Genomic DNA, 12,712 nt, shown 5'->3' on the forward strand with positions numbered 1-12,712 from the left:
CTATTTTGTGTGTGTTTTATTTTAGTAGAAATCACTTTTATGAATTTAAAACACAATCTTGTGCAAAAGCTAAATATCCATACTATTTAACCACTCAAACGCATCACATCAGCAAACAAAACAAAGATTTAGACTGCAGTTTGGGGCTATTGCTTATTATCTAAAATGGGACTGTTCTTTATAAAACCGAAAAAGATAATCTACAAATTGTATTGTTGCATAATGTTACATACATTAACAAAACACTTTCAACCTAAACAATTCAAAACAATCCCAAACTATTTTAACTATAACAAAACAACAATTGGAACTGAGAAAGAAGCAGAAGATGAAAAGTACTTCTGTTCCTCAAGATATTGGATTGTATTTCAAAAGTTCTCAATCCGTGGTACCTCAACCCGATGATTCAAATTGCTTATGGCACTAGAGGAGTTGCTTTTGTGGGTAATCAACATAGTGGATCACAAACTACACAAACTTCTCATTTTTCAAGTAGCCATTTAGGAACCAAGACACCTGATCATACCTCTCAATTACAAAGTCAAAATTCAGATGTATTACAATGCAACATTGCGGTAAACATCAAGAACAAAAATGGTCTTACAACTGATAATGCCAAGGAACACATGGATTTTTTGGGGTCTGTTCTAGAATCTAATGAGTTTTTGATAGCTGGAAGAATTGGGAACTATAATATTACCAAAGAAGATTATGATCAAACTGATCCTAATGAAATAGAGATGATTGATATTAGATGGTGCATAGCAAGTTTTATCCCAATAGCTCAACGTTTCAAAGAGATCACCAGGAAAAATTGCTTTGATAGAACTTCATCTGAATTGGGGTGTGGTAACTCGAAGGTGAGATGTTTTCGTTGCAAAGAGAAGGCTCACTTCAAAAGAGAATGTACAAACAAAGAAGTTGGTGATAATAGTGCCACTCCATTTGGGAGAGATTACAATCGTCAAACGATCTATCACCAGGATTCTTCTCACCATGCTAAATCTTCCAATTCTGGGAAGAAACCTGAAGCTTCTCCTACAAAAGCTTATCATGCTGCTACTCAACTTGATGAAGGATTCAATTGGAACAACTACGTACAACAAGCTAACGTAGCAGAGCTGATCAAAGAGGAAGTTGCTACTGAGGTTGTTGATGAGGAGGTAGTTGTTGTTGAGGTTGTTGCTGAGAAGGTAGTTAATGATGTGTTGATTAAGGAAGCAAAAGTTGTAGAAGATAATTTCATCATTGAGGACATTACTAATGAAACTGATGATGATAAGGATTCTGAGCCAAGGTCTTATGACATGATTCATCATATTCCCTCTAAATTCTTTCAATCTGTTTTACCACATGATATTCTTGAAAGTTTTGCAAGTTGGTTTGCCTCATGGCATGATTGACTTTGGGGAGAATGACATTGAAGAAGAAACTATCAAGGTTCAAGATAAAGTTGTGGAATCAACAAAGGAAGAAAATCTAATCTAGTGGATGTTGATTTGTTTGATCATCATGCATTAATGGCAAGTAAACTCTCAAACTAATGTGGTAAGTGTGAAAAGTGTGAGATAGGTTGTGAAGAGTGTGATTTTAAAGATTTTAAAATTAAAACTCCTAAAACAAACTATGATAATCTTTTTCATGATTTTAAGAAAATAGAAAAGGCTTACGATAAAATTCAGAAGTGTGAGAAAACCTTATGGACAAGGATTTTACAAGATGAGAAAACATTTATCATGCTTAAATACATCGTTGAGGTTAAACATCTTTCCATCGATCGCCGTATTAATGAGAATGCTGCTTTTAAGCAGGAGATACAGTCGATTAAGTTTGAAACTGAGCATGTTGGTCACCAATATTGAACTTGAGGGGCTTTCGACGTCTATTGGCATAACTCTTTTGGCGGCTTCTTGCGCAGAGAAGATTTTGATGGATTTGAGCAATTCTATCGGATGTTTCTTGAACCATCTCGGGACCGGTTATTTGAGATTCACCAACTTCGTTCCAACATATCGGGGACTATTATTGTCAAAATCAAAACTATAAACTACAGGGACTGTTCTTGACAATATTAGAACTGTTGGGTCAGTAAGTGCAGGGACTGTTCTTGTCAAAACCGAAACTATCTGATCAGTCAACAGCTGCAGCAAGTTTGTTTCAGCTCATTTAACTAAATTTTCAGCTTGTTTAATGCTTAATCTTCATCAAATTATATTTATAATTCAAATTTAAGGTTATAGATTTTTCCTAGATGAAATCATATCTCAGATCAACAATCTTTATCATGAATTATTCATGTTTTATCTCTAATTAGTGTTTATATTATCATTTATTCAAAGTTCAAAGATGGGTTATCTCTGAATTTGTGATAAACACTACATTTAATCTGATTCCTATATAAACAAGGGTAGTAGGTCGTTCATAAGTTGCTATACAACTCACAAATCTCCTACGTTAAGCTAAATCTAAGTGTTATTAATAGTTGACCACACAAAGTCAAATGGGTCTCTTTAATCATAACCAACTAGTTTCTCTTTCAATTGTCGGGTAAGTTTTGGTTTTTATGATTTTTGTGTAAACCTTAGGATAAAAGCCTTCAACCAACTTCTAAGGAATTGAGGGATTTCATGTTCAATTTCATTAATCTCAAACTAGGGTTTATGTTGGAAACTGGGGCTTTTAAATTACAATAAGAATTGACCCTAATTAGCTTATGACTTTTCAATAACTTAGTTTATAATTAATTTTTTGGACGTGTTGGATCTGGATTCAACCTCATAACGACATTCGGACCGAACCGAACACTCGTTTAAAGTTCGTTTTCTTTAATTTTATGTTTCAACTCATATTTTATTATTAATTTTGGTTCGTTTTGGATTTATTTTAACTTTGGAATATTTACCTAATTTTTAGGAAATCATCAAGTTTGGTTTGGTCAGCTCACTTAAGTTGGTTTCTTTAAAATTCTTATTAACTTTCTCTCACCAATTTGTAAGGTGAGTAAATCACATCACTTTTTTTTATTATTTTAGGGACAACATGTATTATATAAATCTCAATGATATTATTTCACATCCTCAAATACAATTCTAATATATGTGTTTCGTGTATTACTCAATTAATTGTTAACATGTAAGTTGCTTATTTGTTTACTGTTTAATTGTTGGTGGTCTCATCCTCATCCTCATCATCATTAGTAAGATCGTACGCCATCCTAGTAGCTTGACATAGTGTCACAATGAACGGCTTATTAGTTGTATTGTTGCAATTTAATTGTCGTAGTTACATTTCCGCATAACAATTGGTTTTTATAATTATATATATTAAATTGTGTTTTGCTCACCAACCTTGTGTTGATCAATTTATTCTCATACATGTTTCAGGTACTTACATGAGTTACATGAAGAAAAACAAGTAGATGATACCTTTAGGATGTCAACAAATATTTATCTTTATCTAGTTTATTTGGAATTTTGTTGGATAATGTTTCATTTTGGGATTATGTGATGTATTTGAATTATTTAAATTAAACAATTAGTTATGTCACTATATTAGTGTTAGTGTCTTAAGAGCTACTTTGCAATCAGTTACGCCCCGGCATTCCGCCGTAGGTTGGGGTGTGACATACAAGGCCTCATCGTATGTGCTTGATCATATTATTCCCAAACAAGCTAGTATTGGTGTTGGGAATAAGCAGAATGGCTTGGGATATCATTCTGTTCCGCCAACTATATACTAGTAGAAGATATCATCTTATTTATTTGAATTATATCGGTTACTTAAAAAGTTCTAGTTTATTATGGTATCTTTGACTATATAATGTAATGTATTCTTTATGAGAAGGGATATACGATTACTTTCATGATAATCAGAGCTTTAGGTTTAACCTAATACCAAAGCCGCCATCATCCTTCCTTTGGTTTTCGAACCATGGCCGGTGATGCTTCTTCATTCGGCAAAGACTCAAAACCACATCTTCATCCCTCTTATAGTGTCACCAACATTCTATCCAAAATACGAACCCTAGACGGCAAAAGCACAAACTACTTGTCATGGGTAAAACTCTTTAAACTTCACCTTAAAGCCTACAAAGTACTTTCACACATCGACGGAACACCCCATCCACTCGAAACCGACCCCACTTATGCTGAATGGTTGGAATTAGACGCCATCATTCTTTAATGGATATACAGTACCGTCAACGATGACACTCTCGACCGTGTCATGGAAAACGACATCTCTGCTCTTGACGCATGGCTATAAAACAAAGATGTATTTTAAAGCAACAAGAAAGCTCATGTGGCGACCCTACTCTACGAGTTCACTGTGACATTTGTCAATTTTTCGTATTCGTATTTGTATTTGAATTTGTTAAACCGACCCGTTTAGTGGTTTCAGTATATTCGTATTTGAAAGTTATCGATTACATAAATTTCAATGATTAAAGTTTGTTTTCGTTAACTTCCTCTTCGTAATGTTCAATTATCGGATCTCCGAGCTTTAAAAAGGTATAAAATAATCAAAGTTTAAAAACTATACGAGTATAAAACGTAAATGAATCAAAAATATTAAAGTATAAAAAGTTTGATCAAGTTTGGTATATTTACGAAGTTCAAGGGGTTAAAGAATAAATAAACTTTAAAATCAATTTCTATATATTTAAAAAGTACAGGGGCAAAATGTAAATTTAACATAATAATAATATTAATATAAATTATCCCAACCCAGCCCCGTCCCTCCCCACCATTTTTCCGATCGGAGTTCCGGCCGCCGGATTCCGGCGCCGGCAACACATAAACACGACTGTTCGAGCTCCGTTTCAACCCGTTAATCCCACCAAACGACGTCTCCACAACTCCTAAACATTATATCTAATTTAATTCACCATTTACGCATCAATTAACTCCAATTAAACACCACCCGTCAGAATTATTATCCAATCTTAATAACCCGTATTAAATACTAAATTATCCAATTGAGGCTATTAATAGGACGGAAAACTTCATATAAACTTGCTTACAACATTAGATTATACAAACAAACTCTCTAAAAAATTCGTTTGATCATCAAAGTTTACTTTTCCGGCGAGTCTTGTTCTCCCTCATTCCGGCATCAAATCATGTAAGTAATATATGTATATTAATCATTTCAAGCCGTCTAACAAACCCCTAACATAAATCAATCAACCATGGAACGAATTAGGAGAATTGAGTCTAGAGTTTGTTAAGGAAGATGATGAACTTGAAGTTAATATATTTATTCTTTCTGATATGTTTTATAACACAAAGGCTAACCGGTCCAGTGGTTGTGTACATTTGCTAGGGTCATGAAGACCTGGGTTCGAACCCAGGTCATTGTAGTTTCATTTTCTTTTTTTTTATTTTACAAACTATTTTGATAATTTTAATAAATCATATATATTGTTTTTAGTAAATCAATATATATTGTGTAGATTGTTTAAAAAGTAAATAAAATCATTATAAAAATAAATAAAATCATTTTTTAGTAATAACAATTATGTAGATTGCTTTTAACCCTTTTAACTTAGAATCCAACTTTTACAAACCTGAACCTTTTATTAAAATTCGTAATATATATATATATATGTATGTGTGTGTGTGGGGGGGTGTAAATATATAATATCGTTATAACTTTATAGAAACTAAACCGTCAAATGTTATACCAAAATATACCTATAACGCTAAAATCCCGTAACATTATTATATACAAATTTAGTATAAAACTCATAAATAATAATAAACCGTTAAAATCCGTTAAGTTTAAATATTAATATGCTTTGAAAGGGTTAAAGTATATATACAAATAATAACATATGAACTTTAAAACCATTATTATATTTCCATTATTTAGTTAGTAATTTTCGTGTTTATTATTTTAGCTCGCGAGATTCGTTCCTTCGGTTTCATATAACACGCTTTCTGTTTATTTTCCAAGTTGTCATCCAATCTCAAAGGTGAGTTTCTCACACCCCCCCCCCTTTTTACTTTTTTATTGTTTTTGGGGGTAGCATATGTATTCTACAAAAACCAAATTGCTTACGATTTTGCTTACTAACTACAATTCATTACATGGACTTGTGTGCTTACTTGTTATTTGTTCAATATTACTTTCTCATGGATTACTTCAATATAGTATGATCGTACGCCCCCCTTTGCGCTCAAGACCTTGTGTTATGAGTGGAAAAGGACCTCATTATCCGAGTACGTTGGGGCACAATCCCATCTGGAAAGGACCTTATTTGCTTTTCACAAGTTTTTATGGAATTGTATGATTTTTGTGTATTATATAAAAACTGTGGGAACTCACCAACTATTAGGTTAGTTGACATTATTTTGTACATATGTTACAGGTATGATTATTAGAGGTTGAAACAAGAGAAGACACTAGACATTGGACTATCAATAATAAAGTGTTTGACTTGTTTATTTCCTTGTAATTTTTTTCTTATTTGAAAAAGTACTTGTTATTTGAATCATCAATGAAATAATGATAATATTGTCACTCAATAGTGTCACATGTGTTTTGGACAATCTTTATGTCACACTCGGGAATATTCCGCTTTAGCCGGGGAGTTACATATTGGTATCAAAGCCGTGACTATAAGATAGAACACTAGACGTGGTGTTCTAGTTAGTTATAGTTTATTTGCTTAATTGCTTAGGTTGCATAATTTGAAATTATGTGGGCGTTATGTGATTGTTCAAAGCACATAGTTGTTACTATTATACTGATAATTCAATTACACAAGCACACACAGGTCCAAGGCTTATGCCTAAAAACAAAGATTTTTCCAACATTTTCAATTACTGATTTTAATTGTGGTGTTCCGATATTTATTCTTCTTAAAGATGGTTCTTTATGGCGGGTATGTAGTAACTATAAGGGGGCGTGCTTGTTTTCCGAAAATCTTGACACCAAGGTTATTAAAACCTAAGGATAAGCAATGCGCATAAATCCCAATCAGACGCGGGACCCGTTTGCTTACCTGGAGAGTTAGGAAAGGGCATGAACTCTATTAAGACAAAACATACCACTTTCAACGCCATATGAATCACAACTTTAAGTTTTCAAACGTATTCATGTTCTCTTTGTGAAAAGAATGTGGTTGCACTCCTAAGGATGTCACGCAAGTCATTGTGGTTCATGCGACGTGTTACTCGAGTTTCTTTGATGTTTGGAAAATAAGAGTCCATGGTGGTTCATGAAAACTCTAAAGTTCCACACAAGATTTATTACCATTGTTAAGATTTTTATTTATTTATTTATATTTATTTAATTATTTCTTTCAACGCAAACTTTAACAAGGATTGTTTTTAAAACCACACCCCATTCCGAGTCTCATGATTTTCGTCACCATTGTTCTCAGAATGTCTCTCCGTTTTTACAAGCGTCGTTCCTCTAGTTGCAAGTTAACTGCTCAAATCACCAAACAACTAGCCGCGGTCATTCCTGATATGATGACCCAAATCTGTCACACCCCGACTAGGTAGTTGCGGAAGCGTAATACAGGAATGTAACAGATAACACTGGTATCAACCACATTGTTTATAAAGAAATTCAACAAACTAATTTACATCATATTACATGGTTTGGTACTAAGTTTACAAACTAGATGAAAATCACATAACCAGTTCACGGGCTTCTTATTCATTACTACGTATTTGCCTCTATTCACAGCTATTCAACTTTTCTTTTAACACCAAGCACGTATGCAATTCATTCCAACTTCGGCTTACCTGAAAAGCATGTTAAAACGGGTTAACTACGTCTAGTTGGTGAGTTTCAAGTTTCACGAGTACGAAAAAAATCAGTATACGAGTTCGTAAAGTTCATAGTACGTACGTATATAAGTATGTGTATGATGTATTATACTAAGCCACAAGTGAAACCGAAATAAGCTAAAACTCATGGCCACCCTTGCCCGTGTACTCCCGTTGACATTTAATAGCCACTTTTCCCCAAATATGTACTATGTCTAACACCACAAAGCAGAATGTAATAAGTCTAAATGACAATGTGCAACTGGGTTAACACGTTCCAGCATACCCCTCCGGCCCTGTCAATTAGGTTTGCCAAACCGATAGTACTATCCACACGTCACCGGCATGAAGTTAATCACTTGTGTTTGTGGGGACTTTCAAGTGTTAGTACTTAGATAATTCACATCATCACAAGTTTTCAAGTATATACGTATATGTAAACACACTTTCCACCCCAAAAGTTCGTAAAACAGTTTAGAAAGTGGGGTCATGAAACTCACCTAATACGTGTCAGTAAGTAGTGTGCCTCGATTATAGCTTGGGTCCTATAACCGGTATCGTACCGTTAATACTAGTATAGTGTTTAAACTAAATTGGGCTGTATAACTAGTCTGGTTGTAGCATGATTTGATTTATGAAAGAAACATATTGTATATAGTGTTCACACAAACTTAAGTAAACATATTGATTGATAACATGATTTGATTTATGAATGAATTTTGAAGTTTCGGTACCTGGATTGATCGCAAGGTTTGTTTTCCGTTTTCACACAGGTTTGATTATACAAAACGCGTACAATCCACCCGAATTATCCGGAATTCTTGTAAAAAGTTCGTTTTTATCAAATTCATCTAAAACTATGATATTTGATCACTTTTGGCATTTTGACAAACCAGTCAGTCCGTTAAACACAAAAATGCCGGTTTTGTTAAAACAAATATAGTTTAAATCTTTGATTAATCAAAACTAATTATGCACTTATATATAAATTATGGAAATTTTTGCAAAAACAAAATAAAATATGGAGAATTTTATAAAAATATTTTCAGAAACTTTAAGATTAATTATCTATTTATAAACATTCATTAAATGTTATAATTAAGTAATAAATAGGCCGTTTATATCAAACGACATACGAAAAATCTGATAATTTTTCCAAGTGGTCTAAATATCATCACATAGCCCCCTGAAAATTTTCCAAAATCTAACTCCTTGGCTAAAATGCCTTTTTGTGTGTTTTTCGGTTGTTAAAACTCAATATAAACACCCTTGCACAAACTATACTTAGACATGTCCAATTATCCCCAAAATTTACCAGTGATCTTACCATCATATTTCATGTTCCCAAACCAAATTTAATAATTATTCATGAAGTTTAACAATTTTTTTTCCAAATAAACGCCAATAAACGGTAATAAATTCGCCAAATATTCTCCGTTTATCAAAAAATTACCAAATTTGAACAGAGACTCATTTATATGATCCCTGATGTCCCTACAAAGTTTCATAAGCTAACAACAAGCATGTCACAACCTAATACTAAACAGCCCCTAAACGAGAAATACGATATTACCTTGTCGGTTTTCGGTGATTTTCGATGGTTTAAACGACTCTCCGGGTCTTGGGTTGCAAACTCAATGTATCTAAATATCATATAACATCAATCAAAGCATAAATCATCCATTGAACAGCCTTGTTTACAAGCGTTTCGGTTTTGGTTTTTAACCGAACTTTTAAAACGTAAAAACGTCGTATTCATGTTCTAATCCACGTTTTTGACCAAAAATCAATAAGTTTCTGATTTGTAGACATTTTTAACATCAAAAAAATGATTTTACTTGATTTTTATGGTTTTTGAATGGTTAAACATGTTTAAAACTAATCAAAGCCTAATTTTCCATGTTTAAACCTTACTAATCAAGCTTAAAATCTCATGTATTTAGATGTTTACCTCAAAATTTTTGGCTGCTAGATGAAGTACTTCAGCTGTTCTTGAGTTGTTTAATGTTTAAGTGAAAAATATCTTCATTTTGTTTATTATATACAGGATGCTAGAAAGGGTGGGGTAACCCCCTTTTGTGGTCGTAACAGATAAAGGCCCATTGGGCCTCCTTTTTAGCCCAATGGTGCCTCAGTATTCGTGCCATGCGTAAAAGTAGGTCTAAAATTTAATTCAGGTTCCGTTTTTCGCAAGAAAACTAGTTCCGAGTGCGAAAAATAGCGCGAAAACGAGTGTTTTTCAGCCTATTTTTGTAAAATAAGAAAAACTTACTGACTCGCTGTAAAAATCCAAAATATTTTCACGCAATGCTTAGAACATTTCATATAAGTGTTTTATAAATCTTTTTCGGCTTAACGGATGCTACAATTCTCGTTTTGATGTTAACGATTGCGTTTAAACTCATAGCGTATCAATAAACGAAACCTTTTTCGTTTTAATGGTTTTAAACGTACTGGGGCCTAAATATCAATATGTTAGCCTCTAAAATATATATATAACTCGTATATGACCCCTTAGTATATATACGGGTCATAATCAGTATCGGTCAGTTACTCGTTTAATCACTACGAATTAACCGATTTATCGTTTACCTCGCTACGTAGTGAATATAGTATACCTCGTTTTATCACGAATGTCACATTCTCCCCCCATTCAGAAATTTAGTCCTCGAAATTTAATGTGTCATCGGTTTTATTTTTAGGGAACATGTGTGGGTATTTCTTTCAGAATTCGTCCTTTCGTTCCCAAGTATATTCGGGTCCTTGTTTTGAATTCCATCGAACTTTTACCAATGAGATTTTGTTGTGTCGTAACTGTTTGGTTTTCCCATCCACAATTTCTACCGGTTCCTCTACGAAGTTGAGATTTTCATTAATTTTAACATCTTCCAGTGGTACTATTTCCGTTTTATTAGTCGGACACTTTGTCATATTCGATACATGAGACACATCGTGAATGGTGCTCAGTTCTAAGGGTAATTTCAATCGATAGGCTACAAGCCAATTTTTGCAATAATTTCGAAAGGTCCAATGTATCTCGGGGCTAACTTACTGGTCTTTCCAAACCTTATGACGCCTTTCCATGGCGATACTTTCAAGAACACCTTGTCGCCTACTTCAATAGACAACGGTTTTCTGCGAATATCGGCATAGCTTTTCTGTCGGTCACGGGCGGCTTTTAACTATCGTTTAATCTTATGAATCTTATCGGTTGTTTCTTGAATTAAATTGGATCTTGTAATTTGAATATCACCCACTTTTGTCCAACAAAGTAGTGATCTACATTTTCGCCCGTATAATGCTTCATAAGGCGTTGCTTGTATACTACCGTGGTAACTGTTATTGTAAGAGAATTCAATAAGAGGGAGGTGTTGATCCCAATTCCCTTTGAAATCCAGTACACAAGCATGAAGTAGATCTTCTAAGGTTTGTATGGTTCGTTTGGATTGGCCATCAGTTTGGGGATGGTAAGCAATACTCAGATCTATTCGGGTTCCCAAAGCTTCTTGAACTGCTTGCCAGAAATGTTAAGTAACGTGACTGTCTCTATCTGAAATAATCGAAAGAGGTACTCCTTGTCGTGATATAATTTCATCAATGTAGATTTGGGCAAGTTTTTCGGTGGTGTAGTTGTTACGGATCTGAATAAAGTGTGCGGATTTGGTTAATCAGTCTACAATTACCCAAATGACATTGTGCCCTCGATAGGTTTTGGGAAGGTGCGTCGTGAAGTCCATGATAATTTGTTCCCATTTCCATTGGGGAATTTCGGGTTGTTGTAACATTCTCAAAGGTTTTTGGTATTCAGACTTAACCCTTGCAAACGTTGCACATTTACTTATATACACGGCTATATCCTTTTTCATGCCAGGCCACCAGTAAAATTCCTTAACATCTTTATACATCTTATCAGTACCTGGATGAATAGAATATTTGGACTTGTGTGCTTCATCAAGAATCAATTCACGAAGTTTATGAAGTGTTGGAATCCAGACCCGGTTTTGTAGTAATATATTTCATCAGTCTTCTTCTCAAAATTCTTTTCATTCCCGTGTAGTTCTTCCTTTTCTAACTAATCTGTTTTTAAGGCTTCATCTTGTGCAACACGAACTTGTTCGATTAGGCTACTTTGGACAAACATTCCGAGTGCCCGTACCCTCAACGATTTAACTATGTCCTTTCGGCTTAATATTGGCCTTACTCGGGTGGTATTTAATTTCACAATCATAATCATTTAACAGTTCTACCCATCTTCTTTGTCTCATATTCAGCTCCTTCTGATCAAATATGTGTTGTATGCTTTTTTGATCGGTATAGATGGTACATTTGGTGCCATACAAGTAATGTCTCCAGGTCTTCAATGCAAAAATAATTGCTCCCAATTCCAAGTCGTGGGTTGTATAATTCTTCTCGTGTATCTTTAATTGTCGGGAGGCATATGCTATTACTTTCTTTCGTTGCATCAGTACGCATCCTAAACCTTTACGAGATGCGTCACAATAGACCACCAAATCCTCAGTTCCATCTGGAATGCTTAATATTGTAGCTTCACATAACTTCTGTTTTAACGTTAGAAAGGTCATTTCTTGTTCTTCTCCCCAGTCATACGCTCGATCGTTTTGAGTTAGGAGGGTTATAGGTTGGGCAATGCTTGAAAATTTTTCAATAAATCGCCTGTAATACCCGGCTAATCTAAAAAATTGGCGATTTTTTTTTGTGATTTAGGTACTTGCCAATCCTTAATGGCCTCAATTTTACTTGGGTCTACTTGGATTCCTTGTTGATTCACAATGTGTCCTAAGAACGGTACTTCTCGTAACCAGAATTCAAATTTGGACAACTTTGCGTATAACTTCTCTTGCCTCAATAATTCCAAGATTACCCACAGATGTTGTTCGTGTTCTTCTTTACTTTTTGAATATATCAAAATG

This window comes from Bidens hawaiensis, unplaced genomic scaffold, assembly GCF_021521415.1.
Source record: "Bidens hawaiensis isolate Kalapana, Puna unplaced genomic scaffold, B.hawaiensis_p1.1 tig00042363_1, whole genome shotgun sequence".
Lineage (NCBI taxonomy): Eukaryota > Viridiplantae > Streptophyta > Magnoliopsida > Asterales > Asteraceae > Bidens > Bidens hawaiensis.